The 18,318-nt window shown below is 36.5% G+C and overlaps 1 protein-coding gene across 2 annotated transcripts in view; it reads right to left on the minus strand.

The window, feature by feature from the left end:
- The window catches only part of Cntn5 (contactin 5), a 1,105,069-nt gene that overhangs the window by 681,424 nt on the left and 405,327 nt on the right, over positions 1-18,318 (minus strand). The window lies entirely within an intron of this gene.

The following is an 18,318-nucleotide window of genomic DNA, read 5'->3' on the forward strand; positions in this document are numbered from 1 at the left end:
TCAAGAAAGTGATATACTTTCCCTGTCACATTTACTTATATGAAATACTCTCTCACAGATAGTAAAAACATCAGACTCTGACAGGGATGATTATTTCTCGAGGGAGTGTGTAATAGCTGTATTTATTACACAAGACAAATTACTGATATAGAGATGGATGGTGGAGGTACCAGTTACATGAACATATCCTCCTGTGGTCCAGAACATAGCTAATGACCAGTTAGCCAAGTGATTTTACACATTATGCCAGTAGCTCAGCTAACCCTCCACTGGGAATTTTCTCATTTAATTATTGATGTCAACTGTCTTTGCTCATAACTCCTGTGGTTATCTGCACTGTCCTATGGTTCCCTCCTTTGGTGAGTTGTATCTCAGTATCTTTTGCTAACCTAAACCAAAAGGCAATAAGAATTTTCATGAGTACTTAAATGTTTTTTGTCTAATAATATTTTTATATCCACAAACAGAACAGTACACTAGTACACTTTTGTTTCTTTTTATTCAATGAAAGGTACAAGAGACATGAAAAGGACATAAAATCCTAGCACTACACACACTTCCTGCCAGCATTTGTCAGATATGTACTGGAAACACCTATTCTACACAAGAAGCTGTAGTTTTTAGGAATATGCTGGTTTACATAGAGGAAGCTATTCAGTTAAAAATTTACATAGCTATTATTTTCTTGGCGTAGTCCTTTCTATAGATTTTAGAAGTTTAGGTTATCTCTGTCTTTTGGGCAATACCTTAAAAATATAAACAAACATTTTATCCTCAACTAGGGTATAATTTAATATAGTCACAGCCAAAAAGGGAATCTCTTATTAATTCTTTTACCTTAGAAAGCTAGTTCCATTTTATCTATATTTTTAAATCTAAGCCTTGATAGTATATTTTAAATTTATGATTAGGTATCAGTAATGGAGAAGAAAGGTTAGTGCTAATGATTGACTAATTTATACTACCTTCCACTAAAAAATAAATTTTCCACTCAATACTTTTTTCCTGAACAAATAATAGAAATAAGTACAATTTGAAGCACAAAAATGACCTCTTAGCTAATTTTTACAGTTGAAAACATTTTTACTTTTTTATGTACTATACATTTGTTACCAAAGGAAAAAAAAGAAAAGAAATTTAACATGTTACAAATGAGAACAAAAGTTGGTAGAACTCTAATTTTGATCCAAGAAAAATGTACGTTTGAATTAGAGCAGTCACTTCCTTATGGGATTTCTTGGATTGAGTTCTGGGAAGGTAATACTGTTTTGACAAGCTTCTGCTTCCCTGAAGTTGGTCCTTCCCCTGACTGTTACCAATGTCCTCTAATCCCCCTGTTGTCTTTACCTTTAGTCCTCACACAAACGCTAACAGGACCGAGCACTTATGTGTGTACATTGGGAACATCAGAGGGAAACTCATGCCTACAGAGCAAAAGGAAGCTACAAAGAGCACAACACCACATGGGCACTGTAAGAGAAAGTCATGACAGAAGAACTGATTTGTGAGGATGGCAGGAGTTGGAGCAGTGGAGAAGGATCTTCAGCAAATCTCAAGAAGTCATTGGTCTCCAAAACCTGTATTTTTGAATGGAAGAGTTTGGGGAGAATGGCAACGAACACGAGTGAGTCAATGTCAAAAAGTGATACATGCCGTGAAGAACTCAACACAGACTGAAGGGACAGTGAGTGACCACATGAGAGAGGGGACAACTTCAGTAGGAATTCAGCCAAGAAATCAACCATAAGATGTCTTGTAGGCCATTATAAAATAATCTATCTATACATGCAATAATCTCTCTACATACATATGATTTCTTCCTAAATGTAAATAGTGGTACATTGAATAGGATTGCAGAAAGAATTCAATTTATGTTAAAATCTCTTCTGAGAGATGTGTGTGTATGCACACACTTGTGTTTAGTTTCAAGCACCAGTGCTTGGTTCATAAGGTTTAAATGCACAGAAAATAACAGCTCTCAAAAAGCCATTCTTTGTAAGATATCTAAATCACATCCTCTCTTTTTTGTTTTATTTCTTATTCCTTCTCTCTATTTCTTGAGTAAAGCAAAGAACATATGCAATAACCTTGAAGATTGTGAAGTGCAAAACTTTTTAGGAGCTTCCATTGAAAACAGTTATGAATTCAGTCAAATTAGTGTCCAAGTAATAAAACATGAAAACTTATCGAAAATGTACTAACTTCCCACTAGATGCCAGATTAAATTATAATCAGTGAAGAAATGTTACTACAGCAAGTCAGGATGTTTATTTATAAATGCCTTAATGGAAAATAGTAGCTACCTATTACATTGCTGTGAATGGAGGGAATGAGTAGAAACCACTAATTGGGTACATTTAAAAAATCTTGCAGTTTTAGAAAAACTTCTTTCAGCTGTTAATAACAAGCACTATTATCTAATCTGTGACATTTAAAGCCCAGAGTATGAACAGGTATTATATTTCTTTGTATTTCCCCTGAATTATTACACATATTTGCAAGTAAAGTATGGGAAGTAGTCACTATATTAGTTTCAGGAACAAATTATAAAGAATACAGGCATTGTGAGGTTGACAGCATGGATAAGTATTTGAAAATCACAACTTAATAGTGCTAAGCATATGTTATATAAAATAAATGAAGTGATAATATGTTCCTATCTGATTATCAGTCTTAAAAAATGCACATAGGAAACTGTTTTGTTAACACTGTATGTGCAAAGTTTGGGTTTGGGTGTGGGTGTGAAAGAAAGAGAGAGAGAGAGAGAGAGAGAGAGAGAGAGAGAGAGAGAGAGAGAGAATTTATTTTTAACTACTGACCTCTCTTTGCAGTCGTATACAGTTTTGTTAAATGCTATCGTTACAGATCAGCCAGAATTATATTTTAATGCATTTATCAGGCTGCATCATCTCTCAACTTGTGTATTTTATTCTCATAATTAAATCCAAAATCCTTTTACAGTTTTCAAGGCCATATGCAGGTTGGTCCCTGCCTAAGTTTCTGACTTTATTTTCTGACATTACACCACATTCACTTTCTTGCTACTCCTCAGCTATCTGAAGACCCCCCTGTGGAACATCTTTAAGTCATCCAAGACTACTCCTCCAAGAAGCCTTTCTTGGTCATCTCCCTTACAACAGCAAGCCCCTCCTCTTACTGTCAATAATTTTCCCTGCCTTCTTCTTCTTTTTTAGCAAGCTTTATTTCCTGAGGTTATTCTACTTATCTATTTACTTAGCAATCATCTGTCCTTCCTATCTAAATGTCGTACCCACGACACCATCTATCTTTATAGACCCAGCATCAAGAAAAGTGACTGGCAACTTGACCCATATTCAATTAATATATTTTGGAAATAATTATTGAATAATCTCTAGCCTCCTGTAAGAAAGTTATTTAGTACTGAGAATACAAGAGAAAAAAAATCACCATTTCTAGGATTTCCATAACACTAGTAATATTGTGCTAAGCCTTCTTACTGTACAACTAACAGCAGATCTCTTGTTGATAAAGATCATTTACCCAAGGCCACAAGATGGTTAAGGGAGAACTGAGGTAAGCACTCTGCTTTCCCCTAAGCTACATCACCCCACGCAGGACTCCACGGTAATCTCCCCAAGACGCTCTGAAGCCCCTCATCTGCACAATGGGGACTAACTCTAGGTTAATAAGGATCACTAAAAACATTTAAGACACATTCTTTTATCTCAGCATTACATGAATCTTTAATGTATTAATTGTGCTTGTAACACAACATAAACAATTCCAAATGCCCTTAAAGTAGTGTGAGAACATGTGAAATGGTCTTATTCAGCATCCTTTGAGGATTTTGTTATTTTTAAACACTCTCCTCACACAGCTAATGCAGCATTTTCCCAGTCACTCCTACTGAATATGTCCAAAGCACTCAGTTTTGTTTTTATTTCTTCAAAGCTAAGTACTATCACTTTTAGGGCACTCATAGGTCTGTGATTTCCAAGATGCTTATTTAAATTACATAATTACAGCAACAGGGACAAGGTACATAAATAGACTTGAGACAAACACAACCGGATCTTGGTAACCATGAAACTCACAAACTTACAAAGCTACAGTGAATAAAGTAAGATGAACCTACTTAAATTCTGAATTATTTTTATTTATTGAGATAATAAAGAATGTTAGTTATTCTGGCACTTTAGAACAGCGGGATTAAATACAAGAGTTCCTGCTCCATTTGCATGTGCCAAGGCTACCTTATGAGAGCTGGAGATGTAAGTTTTGGTGAAGAAAATAATTTATGAACTGTCTCGTTTCCTGTGGGCTTTATGCTCCATCCCAGACATGACTCTTTCCCAAGACTAAAGCACTTTTTCTTGGAAGATCTTTTTTAAGGGCTGAGTAAAGTGAGAATAGGGCTCACAGAGAAGGAATACAGGGGAGCTGTGTTCTAGAGGCAGTGTGCCTCTACCCCAGTGTGCCTGTGCAAAAACAATACATGATAAAATGTGACAGAAGATATGGAAGATATAAGAGTAAAATTATGTTTTTGTGTTCTTATGTTTGCTACCATACATCCCTTGAGTCCAAGCAGCATGTCAGGGGGTGGACAGACAGAACTTTGGATTTCAAATATAACCAGATTGACTTATGATACAGTGTCTCACAGGAAAACAAATGACAGTTTTGTGTCCTTACAAAGTGGTATGGGATGTAGCTGGAAGACTCATCTCACAGTGTTTCCTTGTTAGAGGAATATTCTTCACCATGGATTTTTGTACTATGTTATTAATCATAGTGAAGATCTATTTTTCTTATCCTTTGAAATTTAAGCACATCTTTTATTTGGGGTGGGGGAGGCAGTCCTGGGGATTGAACTCACGGCCTTGAGCTTGCAAGGCAAGGGCTCTACCACTCATGCCATACCGTAATCATTTTTTGTGTCTATTCTTTAGACAGGGTCTCTGAATTTTGCCCTGGATGACTTTGGGACATGATATCCTAATCCCCACCTCTCAAGTAGAGTCAGGGTCTCACTAACTTTTGCCTGGGCTGGTCTTGACCACAATTCTCCTTTCCCTGTCTCTTGAATAGCTGGTATTGCAGATATAAGTCACCACATGTTCCTAACAACTCTTTTGAATGCAACAAAATCTGACCTTGTGGAAGAGGCTGAAGCAAGAATTTACGGAGTGGTTTAACTCTTCATTTCAACTTTATAATTTTAATTAAAATATGAGAACAAAAAATATGGCTCAAGATTATTTCTTGCTTAGTGGTATACATAATGGCTACTAGAATCTGAGCAAAACAACCTCTAAAGGAATCTGCTGCCAGAAATATTTCCACCATGTGGTGACCAACACCAGGACAGAGAGAAGACAGAATTGTAACTCAGTGCTGTTGTCACCTGCCTGCATGTCGAGTCTGACAGGCTTTTGTTGGGATCCTGAGTACCACTCCATAGTCAAGGGATAGCATATTTCCTTTTTGGGCAACTTGGGACCTCATGTCACGATTCAACCTTCCTTCTTAAAGTAATATTCAAAATTTATAAAGTACTCTTAAGTGTCTTTATGAAATACTTAGGAGGAAAAGAGATCAGAAGTCAAAACTTTAGATAAAATATGACCCGAGAGATCTGAGCAGCAAAGCCAACGTCCACTGTTAGTGTGCTTTGCAAACCCTGACAGATCTGGGGGATGCTCATGGCTGCTCTGAGGTTGAGCTCTAAAAACAAAATCTAGATCCCACCCAAGCCTGTGTTCAAACAGGACGTTCCATATGTCCAGGGTTCCAACCAGGGAACAGCAAAATAAAAATTTCAATCTTAAACTATGGGTTTGGATAGGAAGAAAAAAAATCTGACAGTGAAATTCTATAATCAATACTCACAAAACATATAAGAAAACAATTAACTATAAGTGAGAATCAGCAGAAATAATAAATTAAACTTCAAAGACCAGATATTTTTTCTACAAAACTATTTTAATGTAATATGTTAACTAATGAACTATCTATGAACAAATGGCAAATTCAGATTACAAATACAAGATTAATATGAAATAATATCATGCTTTTGCCATACTGCAACACACTCATGCCTATTACCTTAGTTCAGCTGGATAATCCTTAGCTCTTCTGAAAAAATACGGGTAGAAAATACATAGAAATATTCTGGAATATTTGGTTTCAGTCTATTAGGGTGATCATAATTCTGCTCATGTATTCCAGTAATTGCTCTTATTTTTGTTCACTGAGAAGTAGATTTAAAGTCATTGTTTAAGGAGTTTATATTATGAGTCCCTAACGTTCAAGACGAAAATTCAAGTCTAAAAAACTTGAAGTAAAGCATACTTGTTATTCACAATTGAGATTGCAAGACCACACACAGCATACTACAGCACACTGTCAGCATATTTATTTGTTATTAATAGTGTAAATTTTATGCCTCAAAACAAATAAAAAGAACCAGCAGAATGTTTATGTCCAATTTTCTTTTAAAGACAGATAAACTGAATTTCAGGAAGAACTGGCTTTTCTTGGGATTTCACTTTCAAATTACCGATATAAATTCACAGAAGTCATTACATAGTTGACTCAACGTCAGATAATCTGTCAAAAGTTGGCGAGGATGTGTGGAAAAAGGAACCCTAATCCACTGCTGGTGGGAATGCGAGCTGGTGCAACCACTCTGGAAAAAAATTTGGAGGCTTCTTTAAAAATTAAACATAGATCTGCCATATGATCCAGCAGGTTACTCCAGAGGCAACTGCACACCCATGTTTATTGCAGCGCTATTCACAATAGCCAAGTTATGGAAACAGCCAAGATGCCTCAATATTCATGACTGGATCAAGAAAATGTGGTACTTATACACAATGGAATTTTACTCAGCCATGAAGAAGAATGAAATCTTATCATTTACAAGTAAATGGATGAAACTGGAGAACATCATTCTGAGCGAGGTTAGCCAGGCTCAGAAGACCAAAAATCGTATGTTCTCCCTCATAGGCAGATTTTAGATCTAGGGCAAATATAGCAATGTGGTTGGACTTGGATCACATGACAAGGGGAGAGCACATATGGGTGATATAGAAATAGGTAGAAAACCCAAAACATGAAAGTCTTTGATGGCCTCACTCCAGAGGAACTAAAACAGAAACCTTAAAGTGACAGAGGTTATCATGAGAAGGGGACCAATAACCAGTGTAAAGATCAGTTAGAGATGAATCAACGTGGGTCGTAACACATGTGTACACAAAAGCAATGGTAGGAATATTTCTGTATAGCTATCCCTAACTCAACTAGTAAAAACTCTTTGTCTTCCTTATTATGCTTATGTATTTTCTTCAACAAAATTAGTGATAAGGGCAGAACAGGTTCTGCCTAGAAATGAGGGGGGTGGGGGGAGAGGGTAGGAGAGGGGTGCAGCGGGGAGAAATGACCCAAACAATGTATGTACATGTGAATAAATGATTAATTTTAAAAAAGTTTCTGAGATAATATGACCTGCTCAATTTCCAAAAATAAACAAAGGTTTTCTAACAAAGCATTTATATTCCTAGCTCACTAAAGCAAAGATTAAGTACAAAAACCAATCCCCCCAGCCCTAGATTAGCTCACTTAATTCTGTTGCAGAATTTACTCCTAGATATTTACTTTCTACACATGGCAGTTTTCATGTCCAACCATTCTGATGGGTCTTCAAAACTAAAGAAATTGGTACTATAAGAAAGAAGGAAGATAAATAAAGAAGTTATCCAGAAAGAATTCCAGACAAACAGAGGAAAAACACGAAATGGGGGGTAAACAGAATAGAGAACATAGTAAGAATGTGTTAATTATGTTAATCTTATTTCTGGAAAAAGAAAGAGACAGGGATGAAGCAATATCTCTGTTGAGTCTCTCTCAACAGGGATATTGCCTATCAGAACTGATGAAAAGTAACCTTTTTGAGAATCAGGGCAGCCAGAAATAACAAGAGGGAACAGTTAGGCACATCGTAATAAAAATGCACAGTAACCAAAAAGCAACAAGAGGCAAAAGTAAAATTAAATATAACTATGTGAAAACCAGACTCCCAGTTGAGTTCTGAAATTCATAAAGCAAAAAGGATAGCAGCTAACATGCAAATGCTTACCATGGGCCAGAAAGTTTCAACTGCTTTTCTGCAGGAACTTATATAATGCAAAGAACCAGGGAGGTAAGTCTATTATTCTCATTTTACAGAAAAACAAGGTGACTCACAGGGAAGTTAAATAAATTACCCAAAGTCACGTAGCTATTGAGTAAATTTCTATGTTGAATTTTCTAGAATAAATGCTGAAAGACAGAAATTTGTAAGAAAATAAATTTATATTCATCTCAACTCTTTATCAACTCTCACTGTTTTGCAATGAAAAGGAGATACTGAAGTTATACATTTAAAACTCTTTTACACAGAAATTAGCACATTCAGTAACTTTTTTGGTCTCTTAATAAAGAAAAGCCTGTATTCCTTGGTCTAGCATAAAAGGCCCTTTACAGCTACCTCCAAATATGCATTTTGTCTGTCATACTTTCTAGTATGCCTTCTCCAACAGTTTCAGCACAAGTAACTGAAATAACTTTTTATTCACTAACCTAGTTTGCGTCATATGTCTTCCATGAAATGTTCACACTCACACAAATTGTATTCCCATCACACAAATTGTTCTGAAAATTCTCGGATGCTTTCCAATATTGACGTATTTTGCCATACAGCATTCACAGGAACCAGTGACGGGTTATTACAGACTGGACAGACAGATGTGCAAAGGTGATTGGCTTGTCATGTAAAGTCGCTTCAGAATTGGCAGTACTGCCTTCTGATTCCTGGCCTAGGGCTCTAAATCATGTCTGTAAGTTACCCTTCCATTTTCTATTGAGGAGAAAATATGTTCTTTGCTTAAATTGTTAGAGAACATATCTGAATATGTGTTAGGAAAGCTTCTTCTGGACATGAGTGGTATATTTGAGGCTTGAACCTTGGCACAGTGACAGGGCATCCCAGTGAAGGCCAGATGGGGATGGAGGTGACTGCATTCTGGAGCTCCAGTCCATGATATCCTAGGATGTGCCCTGAATTCATTATATATGAAAACAAGAATCATTTGAAGGCACTTAAAAAAGAGTAATTATGTTCTTTATTCTTTTCTTTTTGGCCACACTGGGATTTGAACCATTACCTATTCTTTCTTAAATTGGATTTTTAATGATGTTCTTAAAATTTAACCTGCATCTTCTCAGAAAGTTGTCATTTGAATCATTTTGAATCCCTTCACTTAGCAGTTGAGGGATAAATTACATTTAAACAGAGACTTATTATAGGCACATGGTTAAACTGGGAAGAGTAAATAATTCCAAGGAAATGTCGGAACAGCTGAAGCAGTTCCGTCAGCAATCAAACATCCTTTTAGCTGAAATACGCATATTCTCTAAACACAAGGCAAACATGGCTGATACAAATGAAAACAACAAACCAAATAAACAAACAAACAAGAACTTGGGAACTTGTTTCATAAAAATATATAACATTGTTACAAGGTTTTAGGCAGCTGCCCTGGAAGAATTTCATTCAGTGTGATGAGGATCTGAAAATGTGTCTTCTCTGTGCTAAACAAAGGAGTTATAATGAACACTCAGTGAAGGAAAAAGAGACCACAGGGATAGATAGTGGATGTTTTTATAACTGAAACTATAAACCAAAGAGCTACAATTGATTGTTTTACACATAACCATAAGTCTTGTGATTAAGTACATAGGAACTAGTAAGAAAAGTAGGGAGCCTTAAATTCTAAGCGGTTCCAAATCCAGATACCCTGCTTCTCCTGCCTTAGCTCCTTTAATCTGTGTCCTGGACACCCAGCCTCTTTCAACTCTCATTGACATTGCTTGATTTCATTAAGTCCTTTCAAACCTCACAGACAACAATGTCGAAAACAGTCATAGGAGTTTTTCCACATTGTTTGTTTGAAACAATTGAAAACTTCATCTTTCAAAGTTAAACCCTCAACACATTTACTACTCAAAAAGTAAGCTAATGATTTTTCTGATCCTTAACCCACTAAGTTATGAAATCACCAAAACCACAAATTACATGAAATTCCCAGCACAGTACCTAATCTTAAATAATAATTACACATTATGCTAATAGCACATTTACTAGAAGTATTTAAAAATGTATATGTTTAAATATGTCTTTTAATAGCTGTTCCCATAAAATGACAATATATTTGGGAAAGTTTAAACATTAGATATCATATTCATTTATTTTATCTTGCATCTATAATGCAACCTTATTTATGTATTATATAGAGAGATGCATTGTGTACTGATGTTTTTAGAACATTGTGATTGGCTCATATAATTTTTGAATTGCTCCCAGTCTTAGAGATATTTTAAAAAGTGAGTCTATCAGAGTTAGACACTTAAGTGAATTCAGTATTAGAAGTGCATCAAATTTGTGATGGTCAGCATAGCCATCCATCAGGAAGACTTGACAGACACCTTGAATGTTTTCAAGAGGCAGACCATAAGAGTAGAAAGTACAAGAAAAAGATGACCACAGTAAATTGGGCAGTGACCTGGATACAACATATGCTCTAAAACTAATGGACACTATATTTTGCAGTTCCTTCACTGTTATTCATTTGCAGGATTTATTTCCAAAGTCTAAAAAATATATATTTCACCTTTTGGATACTGAGAAATATATCAAAATGAGGTAATAATCACCTAGGAAAAGAAGCTGGCTAAAGCTGCAGGAGAGATTCCATAACAAAAGAATCCTCTTCCTGAAGTGTATAATGGAGCACAGATCACAATCCTGGAAATATTTAAGAGGTGACCAAATAATGCACACTAGACCTGTCCTCTTAGACAGGAGGACATCAATTACACAGAGAATGTGTGGCCTGGGAGATATGAGGCTCTAAGTTACTTTCAAGGAAAGACATTCTATTCAGCTGCAGAAAGCAGTTAACTAACAGCCTCCTACTGTTCCTTCCCTCAGGATCCTCCTCCAAGTTTGAGCTGTAAGGCCATTTCTGCCTAATGGGAGGACCCCAAATGAGCAATCATTGCCCTGGAAGCACTTAATGGGTTGGCCTAAGCCACGGGTCTCAACAAGAGGTGACTGCTTTCTAGGGCACATATCTCAATATTTGAAGAGTATGTTTTTATAGAGTCACTATTGAGAATAAGATACTGACATCTATTCACAGAGGCCAGAAATGCTACTGGACATCGTAAGATTCATGCAAATGCTTTCCTCAACAAGAAAGATTTGGGCTCAAAAATTTAATAGTTCTGGTTGGGAAATCTTGACTCAGAATTCATCATATCTGATGACTGACTGAGGCTCTTCCCATGTAATCCTGCTTCTTTTGTCATTTCTTTACACAGGTGTGCAAGCTGTACCTTGGTTCAAAGTCTTTCCCACTCAATTTTGTCCACCTGTCCTTTGTCTTTCCAGGTGTTAATTCCACCTAGCATTTCTAAGTCACTCAAAAAACTCTGATTTCTGGAATGCTAGCTTTAATAAATATTTATGATCATTAAAAATGGACTAGTTACCATACTAGCTGTTAAGGTAAAAATGTCAGCCAGATAAGCTGCATCTCAAGGAACTTACACTTTATCTTTATTTTTATTTGTTTAGAAGTTGAATTATTGTATACATTGGTTAAAGGTATAATCAATAACAAAAATAAAGCCAACAAGAATATGTATGTGTCCAAAAACATAGCCTCAAAATACAGGAAGCAAAAATATTAAGACAAGGATTGATTAACAAACCCCAAAGGCAGGAATACAGCAACACACATACCAGCCAATGTCATATTGAGCTTGAAAATAATAACCAACTTTTAGCTTCTGTACATTAGAAAACAATTTCCCACCCAACAAGCACCCTTAAACCACAGAGTCACTCAAGCTTTTAGGTCATCTGCAGAACTTAAGCATGCAAACCTCAGATGCCTCTAGCCTTAAGGTTTCCCTGGGACTCCTCAGCAAAAGCTTGAGCAGAGGTGAGTCTGCCCACAAGGTCCTGGGTTCCTGATAACAGAGAGAGAATACAAGGGGCCACATCTGGCTTGCTCCACTGTGCTACAGTATATTGAGCATGGGCAAGGACATTTTTTTTATTATTCATATGTGCATACAGTATTTGGATCATTTCTCCCCCCTTCCTCCCAGCCCTTCCCTTACCCCCCCTGCCCCCTCAATACCCGGCAGAAACTATTTTGCCCTTATTTCTAATTTTGTTGAAGAGAGAGTATAAGCAATAATAGGAAGGAACAAGGGGTTTTGCTGGTTGAGATAAGGATAGCTATACAGGGAGTTGACTCACATTGATTTCCTGTGCGTGTGTGTTACCTTCTAGGTTAATTCTTCTTGATCTAACCTTTTCTCTAGTTCCTGGTCCCCTTCTCCTATTGGCCTCAGTTGCTTTAAGGTATCTGCTTTAGTTTCTCTGTGTTGAGGGCAACAAATGCTATCTAGTTTTTTAGGTGTCTTACCTATCCTCATACCTCTCTTGTGTGCTCTTGCTTTATTGTGTGATCCAAGTCCAATCCCCTTGTTGTGTTTGCCCTTGATCTAATTGGACAAGGAAATGTTGACCACCTGGTCAACATGTGTTTGATTTTGTAGCCACTGGAAGAGTGATCTGCAGCCGCTCATCAGAGAGCAGGCAAGTTCACACAGGGATGCCCACTGAGCAAGTCCTGCATCAAGGAGGTGACTGGGAGTGAGGGAGGATAACCAAGAATATGTTAAAGCCTTGACCTAAATTATTGTCATTATGTATTTTGGAAACTTCTTTATGGCTGATATGACTTTCCATGCTGGTAACTCTTCTAACAATGCATGCACAAATCACAAATGAGAGCCTCATCACTATTTTAAACTGTTGATATAAAGTTTAATTCCATACAAAATCCATTAACATTACACAATTTATTTCAACAGTCCGTTTTTTAAATAAGGGAAGACTATTAGGTTCCTCAAACATAATTTTAACTGTTGCAAAAGAAACTCATGCATTAGAAGATAGAAAATTTTCATGGCAAAAATTGTAATAACATTATCATATGAAAATGTAACAGAAGCTCTGCACTTCAGCCAGGTGCAAGCATGCATGTCACGGAGTTTTCTTGGTAAGCTTAACACAGATCCTTGAATTTACAGTTTTGGGGGCAGGGTTTTTCCTTCTGTAATGAGTTGGCATGATTCTTCAGATGAGATCCTGATGGTAAAAGAAGGCACAGAAGTCCTGACATGGTATAAGTATAGATACCCATAAATAGGTATTGCTTTTGCTTACAAGGAAAACCGACTGTTACCCTTGGAAAGAGATTTACTGTCATTCTGGGCTTCTGAATAAACATTATATTCCCTCATGTACTTTATAAGATCCATAGAAGGTTTATCACTAGCTACAATGATTGATTGATTTACCTTTCCAGATATCTCTCCTAGCTTTCATGCAATCCTCAGTGAGCACACATCCCACATGGAAGTTCTGTGCCAGGCAGACATCATAGTGACAAAGACAGAGACAAGTTCAGGTTATTTAAAGCTTACCTGTCCTTTCAAAGCTTAGGATGTTTGTTTTCCCCTGCTCGTCCCCAGGACTAAACTCCCCTGAGCTCTCCCTAGTACACTTGTCTTCTGTTTTTCAAGCTTCAGACCTTGCAAAAAGTTGTCTTGACCTGTATATTAATCTAACTCCATATTGCATTTTTGAGCAGTTTGTTTACATTCCAATTTTCATTGTGCTCTGATAGGGTGACAACTGAGAGTTTATTTCCTGATCTAAATTAAACCCGAGGTAGAAGCAGTGTCTTGTCTGTACCTGCTTCCCAGACTTCCAGCAAAGTGCCACCTGGCATAATTAGGTACTCAATAAATTACCACATTAGGCATATCTGTGCTCAAACTTTCAGTAAAGTAAACAAAAACAAAAATCCTAATATTAAACATGTACCATATGCATCTTTGTTCTTTGTTTTGGCTCTAGAAAACTCAACACATGTTTAATCATCATTAGTTCTTGGACATTTCTCTGTGCTATGCTTACTCCTGCAGATTTACTCAACATAGGTCGTTAGTCTACAGACATCTCGTCTGTGTAATTTGTTTTCCCAACATTCATCAAAGTAGGCCACTTCGGTCAAAGGCAAAGCATTTTCTCAGATGAGTTGGGACAGAAAAGAACCTGTAGCCTGGGAGAATTCATCAAATTTTTAATATTCAGTGTAATTACTTTCATACTTTGACAAAAGCAAAAGGACATTTAAGATTTGAAGTAGCTTATAGAAATAAGATACGAGGTCAAATTACTAAATAAGAGCTTAATTAGTTATTAGAACTGTAGATCTGAAGGTAAGAAAATGCTAGAAATACATGATGTAATCTTATTTATATTGGCTTCATGTCCTACAAGATTTTATAAATTGTTAATACTTTTGCTAAAGTCACTGTAGCTTGAGAGGCATTTGTAATATTTTAGATAGCACATGAGGTTTGGGAGAACAGAAAATGACCCAAAAATAATGTGACATGACTTTAATTTACACCACTGAGAAAATAAGGCTAGCCTCTGAAATCCAGTGCTTCAGTTAAAGAAGTTTATAGACTTCTAAGAACGTCATTTTAATTTTACTAAATGATGTTTAATAGTAAAATATCTGAAAGATTCTCATAATAATATTTACCCCTTAACTGGCAGCATACAGTTCTATTTCACATCACAATAAATTATCCCATTGTGATAAATCTTACCACAAACATATCAATTTAGAGTTTATGATCCTATAGACTAGATCTGGTATGAAATTCAAGTTATCTATGAGTAACACTAGCATATCTGATAGTGATTTTTACTGTAGCTGCTATGGTACAGGTCAAGTCATAGAAACATTTCCACCTATAAAATGGCATTATGATATGGCACCTTCTTAGGTTGTTGACATGATTAAATAACGTGGAAGGGGATCTTTAGAATGAACTGGAAGTTCATGTTTACAACATTGAGAAGGTTGGGTTAAGCTGGGCACCGGTGGCTCACGTCTGTAATCCTAGTCACTTGGGAGACTGAGATCAGGAGGATCACATTTTGAAGCCAGTCTGGGAAAATACTTTTTGAGACCCCATTTCCAAAGTAACCAGAGCAAAATTGACTGGAGGTACGGCTTGAGGCATACAGCACCTGCTTTGCAAACATGAGGCCAGGAGTTCAATCCCCAGTACCACCAGAAACAAAAACACAAAGAAGGAAGGGGTTCAAGGAAAAAGAAGGACTGATTCCTGGTTATAAAACTCCTGATATCTAATCAGCTAAGTTTGTTGTGTGGGAAATATGCCTTAGAGCATGCATGCAGCCATCCACTGGCACTGGTTGGCTCTGGATTCTTTTAGTTTGGCCAGGGTTCACATTGCTCATGGAGGACACTGGTAGCATATTTCTTAAAGTAAAATAAATCACCTTCTTCAGATATATTATTTTCCTTGAAGATTATGCTTGTAACTACACATTTCTGAAGTTAGATGAATTGTATTCTAAAACTGTGCACTTTGAGAACAAGATTAATTACTTTTAGAAACAGGCAACACTAACTTTAAAATGTGGTTGCAGAGCAGCTTTGGCTGCTGTCACTGGAGCAAAGTTCTCTTTGCTAAAGCAGTGATGGTGGCTTAAATGCCAGTAATTTTGTCTTAGCCATTTTCCACTTGAATTACTCCAATAGGTTTTTAAAACTGCCATGCTGAATGATATTAATGATGCAACAAATTGACTGGTATTATAGGAATGTATCTATTATTTTTATGGGCATATTTAATTGTACGTGGTTTTTTAGGTTTCTAATTAAAACCAGCAGTAAAAATGATGTTGTTGTGTTTCAGTCTGCATTTTTAAACTTAAACATACCTCATAATTAGCACTAATATACAGACAGCTCAGAAAGATATAATGCTAACACATTAAAGTGGATTGGAAATTCTATTATTAGTCCTATTATTAAAAGAGTCCCTTTTCAGCAGGGCGGGGAACAACAGATAAACCACTGTAAGTGGGGCATGCAGTGTTTAGTTGCTTTTCATAAATTTCCTGACACTACGGACTAAGCGTCAGAGAGATCAGGACATAAATGGTGCCATAATCCCAAAAGGAAGAGTTTATCAGTTCTACTGTATTTAATTCTGCATTGAACACTGCACATGTTAAATACCATCTCAAGATTTTACTATACACTCAAGGGCTAAGAGGTAAAGAGCACGCACACATCTCTGCAGACTGGGTGACAATTCTCCAAGTAATGATCTTTAACTATTTTTACTCAGTATTAGACAACCACCAATTAGAGCACTGAGTTCTCAGAGTCTGGAAGGGCAGTGCCACACTTCACACTTTCAAAGGAAAATTGTATTTGACATTTAATTTAAAACCCAAGACACCATATCACGAAATCTTCTAGACCATTAATGATAAAGCATTAGGGTCTCCTCGTACTCCCCTGCTGCTGGAGGCTGCCTCTGGTGTTTTCCGGAAGGCCGTGTTGTTGCTGCAACATCGTGACCACGGGGAGTTGATTCTGGGTGCACTTGGACCATCTCCACACCACGCGCTGCTCCCACAGCTCCCAGAGCTGTTTGTCATAAAAACCTACGGTGCCTGGAGCTCTGCAGGCTATCAGTTATTAATTGAATTTCTTGTGGTGGTGGTGTTAGTTTTGGCTTCATTTTTAAAGGGAACAATGGGGAAGGATAATTTTAAAAATAAAAAGGTATGCTTATTGATCAGAAAGCTTTCTTTTGCTTGTATTTCACCTATTGTAGCTGTTGGAATTTGGGCTTTATTTTCAGTCCTTTCTTCAGCTATTCATTGGTGATGTACTTGAAATATGAATGCTAAAACTAGGTAGATGTGGGTTCAATTCCTGATTATTGTATATGCTAACTGTGAGGCCTTCAAGATTTACTTAGCCTCTTTCAGATAATTTCTGAAATGAATAAAATACATAAAATGAGGACATGTTTTCTTCAGAGTTTTCTATCTATATTAAGTGTACTCACTTAGACAGCACATTACTGTATTAAGAAGACTATCAGAAAATAGATTTATGAACAGCAGATAGTCTTTAAGAGCTCGGGTGCTGGAGTTAATCCAGCTTTGGATTTCAGCTGTCCTCTTTCCAGTAGCTAAACCTTGATCACCTTAAATTCAGATCAACGTCTGAACTCTGGTAGCCACCAGCCATGACTACTGAATATTTTAAATGCATTCACTCAATATGGAGATAATGTAGAAGAATAAAATACATGTGAAGACTTAGTACAAAAATGGAATTTATATTATCCCACTATTTTTTGTATTCATGATATGTTGAAATGATATTTTAATTACATATGTATTAGATTTTAAGATATTATTTGTTATAATTTAATTTTACTTATTTCTGATTATTTTTAAATGTTTTTAATAAAAAATTTATAATTACATACCTGACTTGCTTTTGTGGCCCATTCTGCTTCTATTGGACAGTATTTCTCATGTTTGACTTTTCTTATCCATAAAACAGAGTTAATAATAACTTCCAAGGAGGTGCTAGAGATACTAACGCTGTCATGGGGTAAAAGCACTTATTGCAGTGCCTACACCACAGGAGGTATACACACGGCCATTACGTAGCTCTTCCCTTTCTCACCCATGTGGGAGGGAGAGAAAATTTCCACAAATTGTGAGGTTCTCCTTCCTATCTTAGCTGGCTCATGTCCTTAGAAGAGGCGGCACAGGTTGTCACAGTTACCAGCAGGTTTTCCAGGCACGACACTCTATAAACGTTTAATACTGAAATCAGTTTATTTATTTGTTAGTCTGATCTTTAAGATGCCTCAGAACAGAGGATGTGCCTTATTCTTCTTATCTCCATACCAGGGCTTTGTAGTTTTATGTGTCATGGGTAACTGGTATTGCCACAATTGATGTAACAGACTTTATGACTGTAACTACTAGCTGAACCCTGGTACTTTAAAACATAATCACTTACCAATCCTAGTAAAATGGTTTCTTATGATTTGAAGACTGAAAGTCAATTATGTCTATTCAAATAATGTTCCAAAATACACAGAATAAAATTATACATGCCGTAATTTCATGAATTAATGCTCCCTTTAAGTAAGTACTTAGCTTTTGAGACTAAAAGGTATTGCAGTCAATATAATTAAATTCTTCGCAATAAGATCATTCACTTAATTTCCTCTTGATATCCATAGACATGAAAAAACACACTTTCCTCTTCTCCCTTTGTA

The sequence above is a fragment of the Castor canadensis genome, chromosome 2 (genome assembly GCF_047511655.1).
Source record: "Castor canadensis chromosome 2, mCasCan1.hap1v2, whole genome shotgun sequence".
In the NCBI taxonomy this organism is placed as follows: Eukaryota; Metazoa; Chordata; class Mammalia; order Rodentia; family Castoridae; genus Castor; species Castor canadensis.